General features: G+C 36.7%; 1 long non-coding RNA gene across 1 annotated transcript in view; it reads right to left on the reverse strand.

The window, feature by feature from the left end:
- LOC136758234 (uncharacterized) overlaps window positions 1-23,112 on the reverse strand; it is a 128,490-nt gene that overhangs the window by 83,429 nt on the left and 21,949 nt on the right. The window contains exon 2 of the long non-coding RNA XR_010819927.1: window positions 18,280-18,575. This is a non-coding gene — a long non-coding RNA (uncharacterized LOC136758234). The remainder of the gene's footprint in view (window positions 1-18,279; window positions 18,576-23,112) is intronic.

Below are 23,112 nucleotides of genomic sequence, written 5' to 3' on the forward strand. Positions count from 1 at the left end.
AACCTGATGGCACACTGATTGAGGAGTGGACAATCCTCACCTGACAATTATGTAACGGTGTGACTGCATGAAGAATTTGCATATCAAACAAAGTTATCCTTTGGATATGATGTATGAGATTTGTGAGATAGTGGTAGAGTTTAGATTTAATTTTAAATAAGGGATTGCAAATATTGTTTACCTAGAAGTGTAGGTTAAATGAGAGGAGCACACAATTTCCATAATACAAGTTCTATCTGTATCATATTTAATTATGTTTGGGCTGTTCGATGACCATCATGTCCATGGTATTTACCAGATCAAACTGTTGAAATGTGTAAGAATGGTGAGGAAACCTTGCAGACTGCTGCTGTCAAATGCCTGTAACAATTAATAAAAAAGTGATTACGTTACAGGAAATGATCAATGTATTTCTAATTCTTTACAGGTTGGTAGTTTTCTATCCCTGTAAAGCAGGGGTTCCCAAAGTGCGGCCCGGGGGCCAAATGCGGACCTCTAGGATGTTTGGTGTGGCACTCCAAAGCCAACCTTCAACCCCCCCTTTTCTGAAGCTTTTCTATGTTTTTATACTTTGTGACAATTTTCTGGAAAAAAAAATAAAAAAATAGGGAAAATAATAAAACAACAATTAAAGTTAATAAATGTTCCCTAACAGAAATGTATAGGAAATAAAATCGGTGGTTCATTTTCTACTGTGGCCCCCCCATCCCATGCAACCTCGGGAAATTGGCCCTTCTTCACCAGACATTGGGAACCCCTGCTGTAAAGCATACACCAACTACTTGACAGCTTAACATATTTACTTTCTGCCATTGATAATAATATCAATACTATGCTATGAATTATTATTCTCAATCACAGACAAAACATTCTGCACTATTCTGTAGTTTGACATGTGCGGATTCAAGCTTGATGATAGCATTGTAAATGTTCATTTCCCTACTATGATCAATATATCATGAACACTACCACTGAATTTTACTGTTGAGCCAAGTGAAAGGTTCTCTGTTTCATAACACATGCTAGAGAGGATGTCAACAGCAGGAGTCTGGAGTATGCAAAACACCTTAATGTCCATGTACATACTCAGGGACACAATATGAATTGCAATATGAATATTAAATATGTGAATATTCACAAAGGGTTGTACTGAGTGAGTAAATACAAATTAGACTACATGCAAACAAGAATGTTTCAAGGTATTCCTTATTTAATAATGTATTCCTTTTATAATCATCATAAACTAAAGAGCTGTGTCAATAAAAACAGCTGCAGTTTACAAATTAAAAATCCGTTTCACTGAATAATATCAGCTGGAATTAGGTGCCATCAAAAATGTGGAGGGAAAATAAACAGGCAGCTACAATATCCCAGGGAGAAGAGAATGATGTTTATTTTACAATCTCCAGCCATTCATCATCCTTGTTACCACCTTTCCAGCCACTTATTCACATTTCAACATCAAGGGAGTAATTTAAGTTAATCATTCAATATCACTGTTGTGTTTTTATGTAAAAAAGGAATCCCTCTCCACATAATGGTTTCTGTGTGCACATACCTTTATGTATCTATTTGAAACTGGAGCAGACAACTGTGACAGGGTTTTTGCTTTGACTGTAACGTGTAACAGTCATGTAAGAAAGGATCTGCCGACCAGTACTTTTTATAGATTCGTTTTTTGGTTACAAACTACACCTGCTACATAGAAGTCTTCCCATAATCCCCAGAGTGCAGAACACTTTCATATGCGCAGTTTGTTGAGGCATAAAAATGATTTGGAAAGCATTAACATTTAAAAAATTCTGCTTGAACAAACATCATCTGTACTTACAGCTCTGTGAAAATAAACCAAAGAACATCAGATGTGATTGTAATTTTCCTGTGTTATTTGCCCATTTAAGAAACATTACAGTTAATAGATGTTTTATACTGTTTATCTGCAAATATGTTTTTTGAGACCTGTTTTCAGTGATGGTTTGCACAGTACAGTATAGTACAGGCCATGGATGTTCAACTCTGGTCCTCAGTGGACAGATTCCTGCAGGTTTTAGCTGCTTATGAATTCCACTTACTAAATGATTGAACATGCAATTAAATGGTTTGACACTGTTTTGACAAAGTAATAGTCTATATAAACATCAAAAACAAAACTGACACGAGATGTTTCACCGTGACACTCTCAGCAGGTCCATTTGACATGCCCTTCCTCACAGGATATGTACAGGAGTGTATTTAATTAGAGTAGAAAAATAAGAGGAAGACAATGATTTAAAGTATAGAACTATCCAGCTGGTTACTGGTCATTTAGCATAGATGGCTTCAAGGTACAGTACTTCAAATAAAACACTGGCCCAAGGGCTGGGCATAAATACATGTCAAGAACACTTCAGGGGAGTGCTAGATTTTCGGATTAGTTTCAATGAGTCAGCCTAAACATTTTAACATGTACTTTGCCTAATTGTGTCTAAAGATATTCTTGGAAGGTTACACCAGCTGTGCTTGCTAATTCCCTGATGTGAGATTATTACGTGACACCCCAAAGCCACAGTTCATCCTTCAGTGAGCAATCGGTAATATTCACGCATGCTTTTTTTATCTGCACAATCTGAACCTGAAATATTTTTTCACTTCATAAAATGTAGTCTCACAGCCTTAATCCACAGAGGTAAACACCTAGCAGAGCAGGTACCTGGCAGGCTGTTACCAGTTCCAGCATGTAGGCAATAATAATAAACCAAAGTATCGGTTCCATTTACTTACCATCACTATTTACTTTTTAAATAGTTCTTCTTAAAAAAGGTTCTAAGGGTACAACACAAGAGCTCATCAAAGGCCCCCAAGCCAAAAACACAGTGCATGCCTAAAGACTTATTGGAGTTTGGAGTTAGACTTGAGGCTTTTAGTGTTAACAAAAATAGCTATTTTTAACTCATTAACTAACTTTAACAACTTCAAGCATAATATTAAAATAACAATATTAAAGAACATGTATGTATATATGTATCTATTTATTAGTTTACTTATTTAATGCAGAATTATTTAGTCCCTAGACATTTTTACACTCTTGTCATGTCAAATAACACAGTTTATATATGGAGGACTTGCAGTTTGCATGTACACTGTATTTTTTATTGTAGCTGCCACTTTCAAACTATAATACTGAACTAAACGTGTTTGACATAAGTCTGGGTGTGGAATATTCGAGCGCTGGCTGTGCTATGTTTAAATACATGTCTACAATGCTATTGTACAAATGAATGTATCCTTGGCCCTGCCCTTTGTCCTGCCATTCACAATGTTGCTATACAGTGAATTCACAGACACACCTGACAAAATACCATATTCTCTTCCTTCCATAAAACTCCCTGTTAATGGTGTAAGGGAAATGTCATCCTTCTGTTGTTATTAGAAAGAGAATTGAAAATGTAAAATGTCCTTAAGCATTTAATGCCGACAAAGGATTGAAAATTAGTTCACAATTTTCACAGATAACATGAAATTGCCTTCTAAAATAGATATGCACTTCGGTCTGAAAATATAGTTAGTTTCTGGATGGTTTACTGGCCCCCAATGTTTCACATTATAAATCAATAAAGTTTTATTGGAACAACTGCTGCAAGCTCATTATTCTAGGGTCAAATAATGGAAATATGAAACTGTATAATTGTATCCACATGCTATTCTATTTATATTTCTAAGTACTTTACTTTTCTCCACTGCAAAATGTTCTTTTTAAATGTAAGGTTTCAGCCTTCATATATATCAATTTATTTTACAAACCAGCAAGCTCTGCTGTCAGTAAAAACAATACAGTATGAAGTACAGAAACATATCTATGTAGAAGTCTGGCCTTTTAGATTATAGGGAGTTGATATTTATTTTTCCATGTGTTCCTTGAGAAAACAGAAACAATACATTATTTTGGAGGATGCTCATTTTAACTGAGCCCAGTTCACAATACGCATAAGGTATTCCTGCAATGCTAAAGGGACATTAACAGGCTAACTTCTTAATTGCATCAATTTGGCCATCCCACTGGGATCCATGTTGCTATTACAGTAATTGAGGTCAGGAAGAGATAACTTAGATTAGGATTTTAATGTACTGCTGCTCAGTCCTCTGTGTTGATATGATGACTGCATGTAAAAAATAATTCAAGAAATAAATATGCCATTGAAATTTACGTGTTATGATCCTTTGTTTTTTATTAGCTGCTGTATCTGTGTGTATGTGTAAGTGTATGGCATACATCTGGACCAGGGTATATACATGGGAAGTCCTGGGAAGTGGCTTTATCTAGTGGATTCCCCAGGCGCAGCTGAGGATAACCCCTATGTTCAAGGTGTTTTGCAACTGGTGAATGGCCAGGCCATGGAAGAATTATGTCAGGTATGGACTGCAGACAAGGTTTGCTGATCTTCTCTGTATTATGTTTAAATACCCTGCTGCCATGCATTACACATTCTGCAGCTTCAGTTACAGAATACACAGTTACAGTCACAGAAGACTTTACACAAAATTCGGAAGAGATAAATATTGCTCAAATTTAAAAGCCAGTCACAATTCAAAATGTGTAAAGTATGACAATATCTGGAAGAAAATAATAATAATCTAATTGACATCAATGTTTTAAATGGAAGAAAATGTATGTATTCATTTTTTACTTAAATAACTTAAGACTGGACATTTTATCAGTACTCTCTTGGACATCTGTCTCATTCCAGTGGTTTTAAATTGAGATGGAGAAGTTACTCATTTTTACTGGAATACATTCAATGCTTTTAGCACAGAATCATTGATATTCAAAAGGCAAACACATAAGAGGCATTTAATGGCAACTTCTGGGCTGCATATTGGGTTTCTGCTCATTATTTTAAAAACCCACCTTGGAGATGATTGGAAATGCTGCCTTTCATTCTTCTCTAGAAATATGTTTTTATTGCAGATGAGCAGAAATATCAGAAGTGAATATCTGCTGGGAATCAGAGATTTCTAAATCATGAAAGGGTTAAAAGTAGTCAGAAAACATCATTAACCCCAAGACTTTACCCCACTGGTACCTTACTGTACGGATCCAGCATCTCTTTAAAAAGTGCACCCACACACAAAACAAAGAAATATAAATTACATACGGCTGCAAGCCATCTGAACCAAATCCTAAACCAATCTTCATAATCATATCCATTTCTGAATATCAATGTCTTCATATTATTGTATTTGGATGTATGAAAAATACATGTGGTATTAGTATTTTTTTCCTGTTGGAGAACATGGATGGAACTGTTTTTCTTAATTCTGCTACATGGTATGCAGTATGCAGATTTCAGATTGATATGAATTGTCCGTTTTAATTTTGCTTTTATAATGAAGATGTCTCTTTGAATTTGTTAATTATTGAAGTACAGACATTAATATGGACAAGGGCAAATGCATATCTAGACCTGTCATATTTCTCAGGAATGAAACATTCATTTACAAAATATTCAGAAATATGATTTATTGCATTTGTGGGTGCCTAAATAGTATACACAGTGAAGGAGCCAGTTTAAATGCAGGCTTGCTTCTTGAATCCGAGCTTGAATGTGAATTTATTTATATAATTACCTTTTCTGTACTGTATACCCCCTCCTTCCCAGAAACTACAGGTTTCAAACTAAATTGGAAGTTGAAACATTTAAATAATTGTATTGGAAAAAAAAATGTAATGGAAAACTAAAAACCATGCTGCATTTCGCAATGAATGTTTGGTTATGGCTGAAATGAGATGTTTCCTGTGATGCTGAGACTCAGAGCTATTAAGGGATCACATATTCCAACCAGTTTGCCTGCCAAAGTTTGGTTTTTATTCCAGATACGATGACCAGAGAGGAGAATATGGTTTATGTCTGGTATTAGATTAATAGGTTATACTTTTGAGAAAGGATAGTACCAATTTACCTCAAAGTGAGTCAAAATCACACTGTAAGGTATGTATAAATGTACTGGATGCAATTCAGTCTTGGCTTCATAAATATCCCTGCAACATCTGGGAGTGATTACCTAATTTTCCCTTTAGGAGTTGATCTGAGATATGTACTGTTGCAATTGAACACATATGCTAGGGCCAGGAGTCTTTAGTGGATTATGTTAAGATTGTTTTTAATATGTTTTTTCACTTTTCAAACAGTTATAAAACAGTGATAAAATCCTGCAACTTGGTTTGCCATGTATTTTCTTTGGAAATGCCTGGCTGCCCATTTCACTTTCTTGTAGTAGTTACATGTAAGTCATCTGTTCCATTTTTTTTCATATATATATATATATGAAAAAAATTGATATAATGTATATATATATATATATATATATATATATATATATACACAGTGGGGGAAAAAAATATTTGATCCCCTGCTGATTTTGTACGTTTGCCCACTGACAAAGAAATGATCAGTCTATAATTTTAATGGTAGGTGTATTTTAACAGTGAGAGACAGAATAACAACAAAATAATCCAGAAAAACGCATTTCAAAAAAGTTATAAATTGATTTGCATGTTAATGAGGGAAATAAGTATTTGACCCCTTCGACTTAGTACTTGGTGGCAAAACCCTTGTTGGCAATCACAGAGGTCAGACGTTTCTTGTAGTTGGCCACCAGGTTTGCACACATCTCAGGAGGGATTTTGTCCCACTCCTCTTTGCAGATCCTCTCCAAGTCATTAAGGTTTCGAGGCTGACGTTTGGCAACTCGAACCTTCAGCTCCTTCCACAGATTTTCTATGGGATTAAGGTCTGGAGACTGGCTAGGGCACTCCAGGACCTTAATGTGCTTCTTCTTGAGCCACTCCTTTGTTGCCTTGGCTGTGTGTTTTGGGTCATTGTCATGCTGGAATACCCATCCACAACCCATTTTCAATGCCCTGGCTGAGGGAAGGAGGTTCTCACCCAAGATTTGACGGTACATGGCCCCGTCCATCGTCCCTTTGATGCGGTGCAGTTGTCCTGTCCCCTTAGCAGAAAAACACCCCCAAAGCATAATGTTTCCACCTCCATGTTTGACGGTGGAGATGGTGTTCTTGGGGTCATTCCTCCTCCTCCAAACACGGCGAGTTGAGATGATGCCAAAGAGCTTGATTTTGGTCTCATCTGACCACAACACTTTCACCCAGTTCTCCTCTGAATCATTCAGATGTTGGCAAACTTCAGACGGGCCTGTACATGTGCTTTCTTGAGCAGGGGGGCCTTGCGGGCGCTGCAGGATTTCAGTCCTTCACGGCATAGTGTGTTACCAATTGTTTTCTTGGTGACTATGATCCCAGCTGCCTTGAGATCATTAACAAGATCCTCCCGTGTAGTTCTGGGCTGATTCCTCACCGTTCTCATGATCATTGAAACTCCACGGGGTGAGATCTTGCATGGAGCCGAGGGAGACTGACAGTTATTTTGTGTTTCTTCCATTTGCGAATAATCGCCCCAACTGTTGTCACCTTCTAACCAAGCTGCATGGCGATGGTCTTGTAGCCCATTCCAGCCTAATGTAGGTCTACAATCTTGTCCCTGACATCCTTGGACAGCTCTTTGGTCTTGGCCATGGTGGAGAGTTTGGAATCTGATTGATTGATTGCTTCTGTGGACAGGTGTCTTTTATACAGGTAACGAGCTGAGATTAGGAGCACTCTCTTAAAGGGAGTGCACCTAATCTCAGCTCATTACCTGTATAAAAGACACCTGGGAGCCAGAAATCTTGCTGATTGATAGGGGATCAAATACTTATTTCCCTCATTAACATGCAAATCAATTTATAACTTTTTTTTAAATGCATTTTTCTGGATTTTTTTGTTGTTATTCTGTCTCTCACTGTTAAAATACACCTACCATTAAAATTATAGACTGATCATTTCTTTGTCAGTGGGCAAACGTACAAAATCAGCAGGGAATCAAATACTTTTTTCCCTCACTGTATATATATATATATATATATATATATATATATTAAAAAATAAGTGTGAATAGACTTAATCTTGTGTTCAGGCCTCCAGGTCTATTCTTTTGCTCTCTTCCTTTCAGTTGGGCCATTAAAAGAGTTTAGCAAGAATCTGAAAATTCACAATTGAATCATGTCTTGCAAAATTAGATTATTCTTTATATCACAATGGGGGTGCCAGTTTTGATGTTTTTGCTACAGCATGAAGGGATCCCAACATAGCTCTTGGAGCTAAAACTAATGCTAAGAACTTTTGTCAATACTACAACAACAAGAGGTCAATAAAGGAGGAAGTGAAACAGCTAAAGGGCAAAAATTGAAGTATCTTGGAAAACTAACAAGATGTGAAGTGAAATGCATAAAGGCTAAAAAATTAAGTATCTTTGAAAATGATCAGAATGTGACAAATGTTCTAAATAAGTATTTCACAGAGGTTTTTACAAAAGAAAAAAAACAGATAATATGCCACAGGTTAACAACCAGTCCAGTCAAACCCTAAGAGAGATCAGGATAAATGAGTAGGAGGTACTAAAGGAACTAATAGAATTAAAAACAAACAAATCACCTGGGCCAGATGGTATGTTTCCAACAGTACTGAAAGAAATGAGGGAAATTTTATTTTAGGCCGCTAACACAAATATTCCAAATGACACTTAGAACAGTGACTGGAAGACAGCAAATGTCATACCAATCCACAAGAAAGGGGACAAAACTGAGCCAGGAAATTACAGACCAATCAGTCTCACCTGCATCACTTGTAAAATGTTGGAAAAAATGATGAGAGAAAATAGAGGAGCTTCTTAATGAAAACCATATTCTAGGAGATAGTCAACATGGGTTTAGACGAGGCAGATCATGTTTTAGTAATCTATTAGAATTTTTTGAACATGCAACTGCAGCTGTAGATCATGTGAAAGCATATGATATGATATACTTAGATTTTCAAAAAACGTTTGAAATTGGAAATTGGAAACTATAGGCATTCAGGGTAATGTAAGTAGATGGATTATGAACTGGTTGATGTACAGGAAACAGAGGGTGTTGATTAGAGGAGTTGCTTCTAACTGGAGTGAGGTTGTTAGTGGAGTTCCACAGGGATCAGTATTAGGGCCTTTGCTTTTTCTAATCTATATTAATGACCTGGACTCTGGCAAAGTTAGCAATCTTGGCAGCACAGGCTATTCACCTCCCCCACTCTTCCTCACCTTCTGCTGACCTCCCCATCTCGATCCCCTTGGAATCCACCACACTCTCTCCTTCTTCTTCCACTAAAAATCGAGGAGTCACCCTCGATCCTGCACTCTCCTTCTCCCAGCACATCACTACGCTGACGCGTACCTGCAGATTCTTCCTGAGCAACATACACCGGATCCATCCCTTCCTCACCGACTACTCGACTCAGCTGCTCGTCCAGTCACTGGTCCTCTCCCACCTGGACTACTGCAACTCCCTCCTGGCCAGCCTGCCTGCATCCACTACCCGCCCGCTCCAGCTCATCCAGAACTCTGCAGCTTGTCTGGTATTCTCTTTGCCATGATTCACACACGCTACTCCACTGCTCCACTCCCTCCACTGGCTCCCGATAGCGGCACGCATTCAGTTCAAGACTTTGACCCTCACCTACCGCTGTCTTGGCCACACTGCACCAAGCTACCTTCAGTCACTCATTTCTCCATACATCCCCTCCAGACCACTGCACTCCTCCAGTGCCAGAAGGCTAACTCTGCCTCCTCTCCACTCTCCTTCCTCCAGAGCCCGCTCCTTCTCATCCCTGGCCCCTAAGTGGTGGAACGACCTGAAAACCGAAGTCAAAACAGCAGAGTCCTTGACCTCATTCCGGCACTTACTCAAGACGCATCTCTTCCGACAGCACTTGTAATATTAGTCCTCTATCCCTGCTAGATAGCACTTCAGCTTATTATGCTCCTCGCGTTCTTGATTGTTTTCCTCCTGGCTCCCTTTCCCGTAGCCCTAGCCTGTAACCCTACATCTTGACAGCACTTAGCTTTCACCGTCCAGGATGTAGGAAGTCTCTTACTGTACTTGTGTTAATTGTAAATTGGAATCTGTAAAATGTATTTTGAATTGCTATATTTTAGCTAAGTTGAACTTGTAATGATTGATGCCTTGTACTTCTCTGTATTTTTGCACTTATTTTATAAGTCGCCCTGGATAAGGGCGTCTGCCAAGAAATAAAAATAATAATAATATTCAAAGGGAGTTAGATAGTATTCAGTTGTGGACTGACACCTGGCAGATGAAATTCAATGTGGACAAGTGCAAGGTATTACATGCAGGTAACAAAAATGTCCACTACAATTACACTATGGTAGGAACAGAACATGATGAAGTAAACCATGAGAGACCTAGGAGTCTACATGGACTCCTCACTTTCTCCATCCAAACAATGTGGGGAAGCAATAATAAAGACAGAAAAAAAAACAGAGTGTTAGGGTATATTGTCAAAAGTGTAGAATTGAGAACAAGGGCAGTGATGTTCAGACTGTACAATGCACTAGTTAGAGCTCATCTGGATACTGTGGACAGTTCTGGGCTCCACACTTCAAGAAAGATATTGCTGCTCTAGAGGCAGTTCAGAGGAGAGCAACCAGACTTATTCCAGGTCTGAAGGGAATGTCCTACTGAGAGACTGAGGACCTGAACCTTTTCACCCTGGAACAGAGGAGACTACGTGGGGACTTGATTCAAGTCTTCAAAATCATGAAAGGCATCAACCACATAAAACCAGAGGAGCTTTTCCAGATCTGCAGGGACACACGCACCCGGGGACACTAATGGAAATTGGGCTTCAAGGCATTCAAGACAGAAAACAGGAGACACTTCTTCACACAGAGAGTTGTCACTTTCTGGAACAAACTCCCCAGTGATGTGGTTGAAGAGACAATTTGGGAACATTTAAAAATAGACTGGATAGGATCCTTGGATTACTTAGTTATTAATGGACACGAAACGAGCACAATGGGTCAAATGGCCTCCTCTCGTTTGTAAACTTTCTTCCGCTTTACACTTCCTAAACCCTAATTAGGCCTTTTCTTAGCTTAGACTGAGTAAAGCAGAGTAAAGCATGAATACACCTTTCAGTACAGTAAAGTATATAGAAACATACAAGATGCAGTCATTTAAAATAATAAAATAATACACATAAATAAATAAGATGCTGAAAACAGTGTGTGTTTTGTATGTTTAATTTTAGTAATAACCTACGACATAACCCATCTTCTAATCACTGAAGAAGTATAGTAATGGGCTTTCATCTGGGTGATAATTTGACTTGCACATATTCTGCAGAACAATAGAGACACAAACAGTACAAGATATAGAACCTAATGCAAGTTACTGCAGGGAACTCAGACAAGGAAAGGAGGGGGGGGATTAAAAAACCCTATGAAACCAAACACGGCCAAAGTGTAATTTAATTTACACACCCTGGAATGAAACTGATGCCAGAGCAAGTACCGAGAGCCAACATTTAATTTAGTTAGAGTGACGTTTCAAAGCAAAAAAATAAATAGAGCCAGCATTTGCCAGGGACTAAATGTACAATTTTTCAGCTAACGTGAAATGCACACTATCAAACAATCCATGTTAGATAAGAAGCTAACCAGTTCCTGGGGTATAGCATTTCTATGTCCTACAGTATGAAACAAGCATATATGCTATGAAGGTCATACAAAACTGTACAAAGAAGTGCATCATCTGTTCAATATAGATGTATTGCTTAAGTTATATCTACTCTAATAGAAATTCAACAGAAAATGCTCTATGCAAATTATTCAGTGTGCTTTCTCAAATACTTACAGCTGCCATATCGTTTGGGTAAATTCCAGTTACAGAAACAAGGGTTGCTTTGTGAAGCTGTGCAGTTTGTTTCATCCTCTTTACGAATTATGTAACATATGTCCCAGGAGGACCATTGACTAAATACTATTTTAAACTATTCTTCATCATCATCATCACCATCACCTATCGGTTTGAGTAAAATGTGATTTACAGATACCTCCGTTATTTTTCCAGTTGAGCATAAGATTATCTGATACAGGAGGTTTTCCTGAATACTTTGTTGTGTCTATTTTTGAGAAGGGTCAATAAATCTAGGCAGTCTCCTGTTCCAGAGATATTCTTCTCGCTGACTCAAGAGCATCTTCCTTTACTGCTCTTTCATTAGCTCCTAACAAAGGTCACTCTATTCCCCTGTGTCTTCGGAAGATGCCGACAAGTCAGTCAGCGCAGCAATTCTGACATCAAAAACAGGGTTTTAACAAGCCAACGCAAAAAGAGTCTGCAATCCAATCCCATTTTAGTTACAATTAGATAAAGAATTTATTAGCACTTATCTTCAAAACCAATTGCAGTTTTCTTGGTGGGGGCTTATGAATCTATAAACAGTAATACAAATTGATATGTTATCCTGAAGTAAATTGGCTGTATATATATATATTTACTCACCAACAGTATTCAATGCAGGATAAACTGAAATTTGATTTGAGAACCAGTTTCATGATTTCAACCATGTATTCAAATGTTTCTGCTGTTTACTGACCATTGACCAGAAAACAACAGCCTCTCACTTTAGTACTCTGTAAATAAAATCACAATGCATAATAATAATAATAATAATAATAATAATAATAATAATAATAATAATAATAATAATAATAATAATTAATAAATAAACAAATAAATAAACAAATATATAAATAATAAATAATCATCATCATCATTGTCAACATCATCAAGATATTCATAATAATACAACTTTTGTATGGTTTGCCTAAGCCATACTATTCTCTGACAGGACAGGATACCTCTTCTGGGGACAGTCCCCTGAAATTGGATATGTCCGACACTTGATTGTGTCCTTTATAGGTTTAATTACCACTCATAAATGGCAAGAGAGTGAAAAGCTGAACACTGCACAGCACAACGGTCAGACAGTATCGGTACTGCAGGTTTTCGCTATAGTTTCCTCACACGGTTAATATTCCTCAGATTAGAAAAGCAGCAGGGTCCCTGAGAGTTTACTAGAGTTTACTGGAGTGTGAAAAAAATGGAAACCGCTCATTTATAAACTGCTGCTTTTCCATGTCTTGTTTTAAACTAAAATGAACACTGCCCAACAACGCAATGTTTATTTTATTTATGCACTGATTTTTAATGGGAACCCCGATGGGGATTGTTTTTTCACTAAAGCGCAGCTCAGCTTAGAGGCTTCTCTGTACAACATATCGCACTGAAATCTTAATAAAATGTTATTTGCTGTAACATTATGTAATATTTACAGACCTGACAGAAGCATACTGATGGATCTTTAACCTGTGAAAAAAAGTACTCTCTTAAAAATAATACCTTGAACATAGTCATTCAGTTTTTGGGCCAAAGCTGGGGCAAAAAAAGGTAAACTGCTGTACCTCAAGGTCTGAAATATGTTAGAAACATAAGTTACTTAAACTCAAGCCTTTCTCAGGCCAAGAAACAGATTTTCTATAAATAGTTCAACTTCAAGTTCAAGTCATTTTGAAACACCTATTATATCAGTCAAAACTTTTCTATAGCTGGCTCTGTATAATATACAAATTCAAATAACTTCAGAGTATCTGCTCGTAATGAAAATGTTGTGAGAGTAATAATTCAAGATCAGACATCTTCCAAAGACATTTGCACTTAGCTGAATCCAGGCCTTAACATCTCAAAATCTGGTATCGTTTCATTCATTCCTCAGCATATTGTTCACATTTAAGCAGAAAAGGGAAAACACTTATACAAAATACAAATGAAAGGAAACATGTTTGGTTTATTATTATAATTTTTGGTATGTTGGTCTTTCTGAGACATGCCACTAATACCGCTGTGGAACTGGAATGAATCCAGTAGCTAACACATATCTGTGCCACATGCTGTGAACTAAAATAACTAAAAAGAGAGTTTGTGCATATGTTCCCACAAAAATGTCCTATCTCCTAGCAACCGTGGACTGCCAAAGTAAAAACAGTTGAAATAAAAAGGTGCAATTATGTGAAACTTCTAACACAACTTTAACTCACATACCCATGGAGAAAATGCACTATAAAATAAATGTAATTAAAGTTAAAATAAATCACCAGTTAGCCTAGTTAGGTTTTATATGTATTAATTTATTTATTTTTATTATTTTTCCAAAGAACAAATGGTTTTAGTGTAAGGCTTACATATGAGTTTCAAGCCACACCCCAGAGAATACTGCTGTGCTAATGTCTATAGTACTTGATGAAAACAGGGAGCCAGTTCCTGTGATTTCATGCTGCAATACCTTCTTCCTTTTAAACTGAGCATCCTCCCCATGGATCTGAATGGAATAATTCTTTCAACACAAGTCTCAATAGTACTTATTAGACTTTAGATCAGTTTCAGTCATTTATAACCCCAGCAGCAAAAAAGTTCTAGCGCTCCAGATGAGGCACAAGCACGTGCATTTATTTATAACTCATCCTAAACTGAGCATCAAATGTGAAAACTGGTACACAGGAGTACAAAACATTATAATATGCAATGATAGCTGATATTGCTAGTGATCATATTATTGAAATGTAACAATTATATATTTTATTGCTCACTTTTAAGGTTGCCACTATTTTTCTAAATGTTAATAGACTCTATTTGCCATCTATCAAATGAAATCACTACTAATAATTGCAGTTTTCAGGCCAATACATTTTAATAGATAGTACTTATTGAGTACAATATCCTAGATACAGTATGTCAAACAATAGCTGCAAAACTAATGAACAAGAGACTGTGTGCTTGATAAGAAACAGCTCTAAATTGCAACACTAGTAAATGTGGATGGTCTACCATATTTGTGTGGGGAAAAATAATCACATCTTTGAAATGAAAAGCATGCATTTCAGCTAGAACACGTGACTTAAGTGTAAATTGTAAGATCAAGGGTAAGGTGTTCTGCTCTTTTCATTATTATTTGAAGTCTGCTGATGCATGTTTCCAGCGCCTGGACAAGCCAAATGAAAACGGGATTAATGACTGCATGGCCTTTTCTATTTTTAGGGTTAATAAAACTCTTGTTGCTGAAAAAGCCTAGTTGCTAAGTGACTGATAAAAGTCAAGCATTCATGAAATAAAAAGAAAGGACAGAATGAGTCACAGCCACCTGCGTTCTGGGTCTCTTTTTCCTAACACCCGGCCTCCTTGTTTCTAGAGGGAGCACGGTTTGATTGGGATTACCTATAGTGCTTTAGGATTCTTACAGCAATGCATCTTGCCTGGTAACTTATCACTCTATCATTGATGTGGTGTTTTCTTTTTGGTTTCTGTATCTTAAATAACTCAAATAATACTGTACACACAGTGCACCAATTATACAGTGATACTCACTGTACCTTTTAGTTTCAGGAAGTGCATCACAACAGAGAACATGCTAATGTTTTGCAACACTTTTTAGTCTTGGTGCCCTAGTTATTTGGTTTACATCTAGACATAACACACAGCTTTGTGAGATTGACATAACTGGAGAAATTGACATTAAACAGTTAGATATGCTTGTTTAAAGGATAACTGCGCTAGTTTCAAAGCCTATTAAGAAATGTGCTTCTCATGACAATAATATTGGAGGTTGTTAATTTCGTTTGTGTCTTGTGCAGGTGATGGAAGCAACAGTTTCCACAATAGTGCCACCCTCCCCCCCAAGATTACCATGGATGATGAATGAGTCACTCCGTCAATGCAAACTGCACTGTTGAATATGTCCTATGTGTAACTAAATTGTAATATATACTGTCATTTGCAGGTGATTGTATATTTTATCATTTATGACACGTTATGACAAACCAGCATCATATGCAGTTAACAAGGTTCTTAACTGATTGAAGGGTAAAATGATTGCACATTTCTTATCACTGCTTATATTTTTCCACTACCCATAATTTAAAATGTCATCTGAATTGTTTGGAAGCTGAAATTGCAATCATTATCTATCCATAATATACAAAAGTTTCAATGGGTGCATAAAAAACACTAACTCACTGTAGAAAGCTGAGATTGCAAGTGCAGAACTATCCAAATGGATTCCGTTTGCTTGTTTAATTTAAATTAGGTTAAGAATAAGAATAAGAATTAGAATCTGCATTCTAATTTGAATATTTTTTAAGCTCTCTGGATGGTTGATCACACATTAAATAAAACACCTAAACAGATTTACAGGACGAAACCATCTTCTTTCTTTTCAGTTTGTAGATCTTCCCATTTCAACTGACCACATTAACAATCGCTTGATGCCTTTGACCATGCCCGTGTCCTCTCAGTGAAAATGTTATAGTTGTTATATTGTATTTGTGCACTTCTGCAGGCACCCATTGGCTTAGGTAAGATGACTTTGGACAGGCCTGTAAACATAGTCTCTGTAATCAGACTAATGAAATGATGCCAATCCTTCCCTTGATATATTGTGTGTGATGGAGTCATGCTCAGTCTGCTATTAAATAAATAAATAAACAAATAAATAAATAAATAATAACTGTGTGTGACAGACTCATGAGTAGTCATTCATGATTGTAGGGCACACACAAATGACTTGGTTAATTAACTGCTGTAAATTATCCCTGTGTACCGACACATTCAACCCTTTTTGTTAGCTGACAATGATTACTGGAGACATGTAATCAAAAAACTGTCCAATCAAACCTAGAATCCAATTACAATCTCAGATGTCTGGTTTGTACAGTGAGAATTGAATGTGCACACCTATGTTATTTAAACAAAAGTGTTTCTTTCTCATTGCAGCATAAGAACAATTATAATTGCATCAATAGACAAACAAAAGTGAGAGAGGGGAAGGGGAAAAAAGTACTGTTGGGAAAAAAAAAACTCTCCAAGTATTTTATTTTCAGTGTCAGGAATTGATTATGTATACTGTAAGTGAGCCTTGCATGGAAACTGGCAGATACAATGTACTTGGGGATTTTGGTAGTTACAAATGGATTCCAGTATTTTAATGCTAGATTTACAAAAATAACATAATACTTTAAAAAAAATTAGTCTTTTGGCTGTAACCTTTGTTATGTTATTGATATACCTTCTAACGTTGACATGTCATTGTTGGCCTCCTGGTCCTGAACATCGATTTATATTTCTAAGTTCTGCTTTCTTCACAGAGAAAGTAAGCCTTTTTATTGAAGATTAAATAATTTCATAGGCATATCACAATACTTATACAACGTCCAAGTCTTGTTTTAACACAACAGATAGGAACAAATAATAATATGGAATGGATATAGTATCATAAGCATATAACATTAAGATAAATTGCAGTAAGAGAACAGAGTACACACAACTAATGATCTTGACAGTATGTGTTTTGTTGGTCACTTTGACTTTGATGTATTTCAATCAATCTTTCATACTTTATCTAAAAATGCCAAATGTTTTTCAAATCTGACTTGACACTACAGTCCTGCCTTGATCGTTGACAGGTTGAACATTCCTGAGATGTTTTGTCAGGTTGATCTTTTCTGCATGTCCGATAGGATTGACAAAATTTTACAGGTTTTTGTCAAGCTTTCCAAAAAGCACTCCACGTGGATATTTTTTTTTTACCTGAACAGACATAGTAACTCTAGCAAAATCTGCTCATTCACAATCAATACTACTGATTTAAAATAAGAAAGATCTTTTGAATGAGGATAATTTATGTTAAAGCAAATCTATGCAGTCACTGCGTAGGCCTTCTCAACCAGGTGCCAGACAAGCTGTCTTCCACAGCTTCTCAAATCCTGCTGTAGCATTTCCTTGACATTTTACTCTGAACTTTAAAAAGGCCTTTTTCTTCACAGTTTAAAGGTCACTTACATTTCAGTCATCTTCACTGCTCTATGTATATTCTTTATTTCAGTTTATTGTTTTAATAAAAAGTCATTGTGATTGTATTAATGTAATTACTTAAGGTAATTGAGGGACCCAAGCATACACGTTATATATTTTTGTTCCTGTTAAGAAAGTACTTTTGTTCTCTTAAACCTGGTCACTGAAAGTAAAAATGTTATAGAAACTGTGGATGACACAACAGCAATTGTAAGATGTATGTGTGTAGAGATAGACAAAGAAAGAATGGATCTGAGAACAAACAAAAATGTGTGGCATCATTGAAAGAGAGAAACTATTAAAATGTCAATGGGCCCGTCAAAGAGACTAAATGTCAGATATACATGATTTATACACGAATATGGCACCAAGTAAATCTGTTTATCAATTTGAAGCTTTAATGCAAAAAGATATTCAAATCTCAGATAAAAAGTACAATCAGTCACTTACCAAAAATGAAGCCAGATGTTTTCATTTTTTCTTTTTCTCTTATTGTTTGTGCAGTGTAGAACCGCTGGCCAAGTCGAGTATGACGACCCTGTGTCGAGGAACCTGGATTGCTGACCTCTTTGCTTTTGCAACTCGTGTCCAGACACATGAGGATACATCAGCTCTGGCCCACTGCAACCTCCTTCAGGGAACGCCTGAATGGGAATCAGGAACCCAGCGCAGGAGGTCCAGTTTCTCTCCTGAGGTCTTTATTGGCCAAGACCAATGGCCCTGAATCTTCTGCCTCAAACTGAAATCTGTGTTTCGAATGAATGAAAACAAACAATGTAATTTGGAAGGTAAATTTCAGCATCTGTTAATTATGCTGTGGGAGAAGGTATTTGTTACTCAATGTATTTTAAGAACTATGAATATATACACAAAACACTTAACTAATCAATGCAATCAAACATAATAGTCATTTTTTAATAAGTCAAGATGTCCTCTGCACAGATGTGGACACCCCAGCTACCAAGTCAACACAATTATATACTCCATCCAAGAGTGAACAAAGGACTTCCTTTAGTTGAAATGCTAAAATGTTTCTTGGAAAGTTTTAGCTTGGGGCACTGAAACTGAAAATGCTTCTTTACAGTATAAATTGAAGTAATATTATCCTTCTGTGCTATTTCTATTTTTAATTCCTTTCCTTTTAGGGGATGTTTCTAGGAAATGTCAATAAACCTGACATTGTCATTGACCTGAGGGGTCAAATTGTCGCATGATACCAGGAGGGGCAGACATTGCAATACTGGTATAGTCTTTAAAACCTGACAAATGCAGATATTAGCTTATTTTGCCAAACATACCAAACACTTGGCAAACAACACAACAGTGAAGAGTACACATGGGATTAAAGAGAAGCACACAGATTTGGTGCCCTTTTAAGGGTACCAGAGGGGTTTGTCAGCTTAAGGGGTTAGATTTTGTTAAACAAAATGATTCCATTTTTTTTTAAATCTACAATTGTTTATTTGTTCTATTCTTTAATTTCAGAATACATTGAGACATTAAACTGTCTTTCACGTGCTTGAAAAACACGCATTGTATAGCATTACAAGTGTCTTCTTACAACTGTAGTCAGATTGAGTGGACACTGAGGGTGATTATGCCGCAGATAAACACTTATTTGTTTTGACTGTGCAATGTACATGTTTAGAGAAACAAAAGTGCTTTATGTTATTTATACCAATCATTTTAATGTTTTATGTTCATATTTCCATTTAAATACCCTACTCCATTTGTGCTAGTTGTATTCAGTCATTAGCCTTTAATTATACAACGTTTAAAGAGCTATCGGCTCTTGTAGGTAGTTCAAAATGTCGGCGCTTCTAGTGTTAATCGTATAATAGCCAGTCATGATGAAAAAAATTTAATAAAAATCAGCTCGATTAAATAGAGAAGCTATTGATCGTCGATCAGTTCATTAGTTGATTAATAGACCTGATTAATCAAGGCAGCCCCAGTATGTATGTATGTATATATATATATATATATATATATATATATATATATATATATACGGATGGGTGACAAATTAAATGAAAAACCTGAATAAATGAGTGGAGGAACATAATGAAGGCAGATGCCTCCAAACAGGTGTACTGCATGATACAAGGATCTAAGTGACTTTGAAAGAGGGGTCATTATTGGGGCACGAATGGCAGGAGCTCCAGTCACATAAACGCTCAACTGGCTAGTGTTCTCGCCAAGTGGGCGAGTGCATGTGTGGCAACACCAAGAGAACAGGACAGGCCTGACTGCTTGACCCCTACAGTGAGGGGGTCCGGAGGCTCTGTTATGCTGTGGGGGGTATTTTACTGGCATGGTTTGGATCCACTTGTCCCCTTAGTGTGAAGGGTCATTGCAAATCATTACACAGTTATTTTGAGTGATCACCTTTATCCTGTGGTGACACATTTCTCTCCTGATGGGAGCGGTCTCTTCCATGATGACAATGCCCCCCTCCACAGGGCACGAGGGGTCACTGAATGGTTTGATAAATATGAAAATTATGTGAATCATATGCTATGGCCTTCGCAGTCACAAGATCTCAACCTAATTGAACGCCTATTGGAGATTTTGGACCGACGTGTTAGACAGCACTCTCCACCACCATCATCAAAACACCAAATGAGGGAATATCTTTTGGGAGAATGGTTTTCCATCCCTCCAGTAGAGTTCCAGAGACTTGTAGAATCTGTGCCAAGAACACTGAAGCTGTTCTGGTGGCTCGTGGTGGCTCAACACCTTACTGAGCTGTATATTCATACCTATATTCAGATATTCTAATTAATTAAAATAGTCAAAAGATCCATGAATCACCATCAACTACATTCCTGCACAATTGCTTCACTAATATTGTAATCAGGGCTGATGTCCAATGGGGCATAATCTGACACCACTGGTCTCGATTCTCTTGCAAGAGGAATGGGAAAGGAAGTCACAGGGCAGTTTAATCACCCCAAGCTCAAAACACCAGGCCCTGGCCAGTAAACCTTTATAATTCCTATTGTGTAAAGGTATTACAACCTAAACAACCTAAACAATATCCACACATTGTGAATGAATTTGTGTGAAGCAGGATACGTTTATCGGTGTCAGCTATGTTGAATGTAAAGATAATCTGGAGATGTCTTCGTGCTCAGATAATTGATTCCGTCCAGTATTAAAGGAGGGGAGCTTGACTTCAGCTATTGAGGTTTTTAGAAATGATCGTACAACAAAGGTTGTCTTTTAGAAATGCTACTCCAAGAACTTTCCCTCCACTTGGTGTTAGGTGTGACAAAATAAGATATATTTTAGCAGTAAACTAGTAGAGAGGAAAATATTTTTCAACAGTCTGATCTGATATGGAGGTCTCTCTGTTTCCTGCTGCTTCCAATTTTCCACTTTGGCCTAAAATACAGCATCAGTGTGACTAGTTACGAGTCTCTCCAAAAATGATAGTGGGGAATGGTACTGCGCAGACATGTACAACACCTGCAATGTGTCATTACAGACAAGCCAATACAAGCACGTCTGACATCAGATATGGATTTGAAAGAGCATATAACAGTGCACTGCCAACACTCAATCACTTAATGCTGGTTTGAAATACCTGGAATGGATCTCATCTATGAAGAAACAACCTTGCTATGTCTGTCCAAAAATAGCTTTGGTTTGTGGAAATAGCAGATTATCACTAAATGTATTTACTTGAAAGCTCATCCCTATCATCATACAAACCGGACAAAAACATTCTGGAGTGTTATTACAAAGAAATAAAGTAGTACATTTCTATTTAAGGTGATGCAATGACGGAAAATCGCATTGTATAAAACATCCAGCATAAAAAATAAACCACTTTATTTCTCAGAGTTAGTCACCATTATCGCCACTTTTTCATTTTGTAATACTTTAATTTCTAACTTTTTATCGTTTTTTGGTTTTACATTTTTTTTAAATGACAGAATTACAGAATTTCCATGTAAAATTATTGTATTTTCCATGTAAAATTAATCACTAAGTAATTAGGGATAACGCACGGTAACATATGCTCCCCAAGACCCCCGGAATGCATTACATCTACTAATGACAGCAGTTTCAAAAGTAATACTTAACAGAACATACATTTTTATTATTATGTTTTGGGGAAAATATAATAATAATTCTCAAAATACTATTAAAAGAAGACCAGACATCACTTGTTTGAATCTAGGCTGACATTACCGATACTGATCAAGACTTCCAAGAAATGAGGAGCCACTGGCTGAATGCTGCCAAAATGTGATGGGTATTCAATTAGTGTTAATTTCCCCTGTGCTTGTAAGAAGGTCTTAGGAGTAAGCTGAGTTAATTAAAAATGGATAATTGCAAACTGAGTGGGTATGAAAAGGAAAAAAAAAATATTGCAGACTCCAGATTAAGGAATAATAATAATTATAAAAATAAAATAAAATAAACAACACCATTAAAACAAGCTGATGGAGACTGAGCACAGGGTCATCACTTACCCTAGCGACTTTCTGTGACCTTTGGTAGCACTGAATTAGATAATGTTTCTGTGATGTCATAGGACAACAAGTAGCTGCTAATAGATAGTTTACAGCACTAGATGGATGTTTTTTTTTCTTTTTTCTGCTATCTGAGAACTCAAGGCTGTGCGCTACATCAGTGCATTTCCCCATAAAACTGAAATGTGTATTTTAAATCGAATACCTGTCATTTTCTGAACCAGTAACCTTGGACACCAGCCTCCTGTAGTGGTTCATAAACATGTGCGTTGGATTGGTCCAGTTGTCCATTACCAACATAGTGGTGGCAAGGATCTTATGACCTCATCCATTCCCTAATTTTCAAAAACTTGTTAATAAATGTTGAACATTAAATTTAACAAAATACATTTCCAAAGGGCCCCCTTCATGGTGCAAGCTGTATTATATAATCATATGTATGGATATAAAATCACACATAAATAATATTATTTTAATAGGTCATATAGACAATAACAATACTACAGGGTCTTCAACTACTATCCAACCCAGAAAGCTTGGATGATTAAATGTTTTTCTTTATATTACATATATAAATTGTCTCAATGTAGAATAATGATTGCCTTGTTATTTCTTACACACCTGCTTTAATTACCAAAACCATGCAATTGGTAATGTATCCCAAAACTGTATTTATTTCTCTATGTTCAGGAGAGAAACTGTCTAAAGATTCACAGAAACCTAGAACAGAATGCAACATGAAATGTCCTCATTGGAAACATTATGTTGGCACAGTAATCTGTGCAATCTATCATAAAGT

This window comes from Amia ocellicauda, chromosome 9, assembly GCF_036373705.1.
Source record: "Amia ocellicauda isolate fAmiCal2 chromosome 9, fAmiCal2.hap1, whole genome shotgun sequence".
Lineage (NCBI taxonomy): Eukaryota > Metazoa > Chordata > Actinopteri > Amiiformes > Amiidae > Amia > Amia ocellicauda.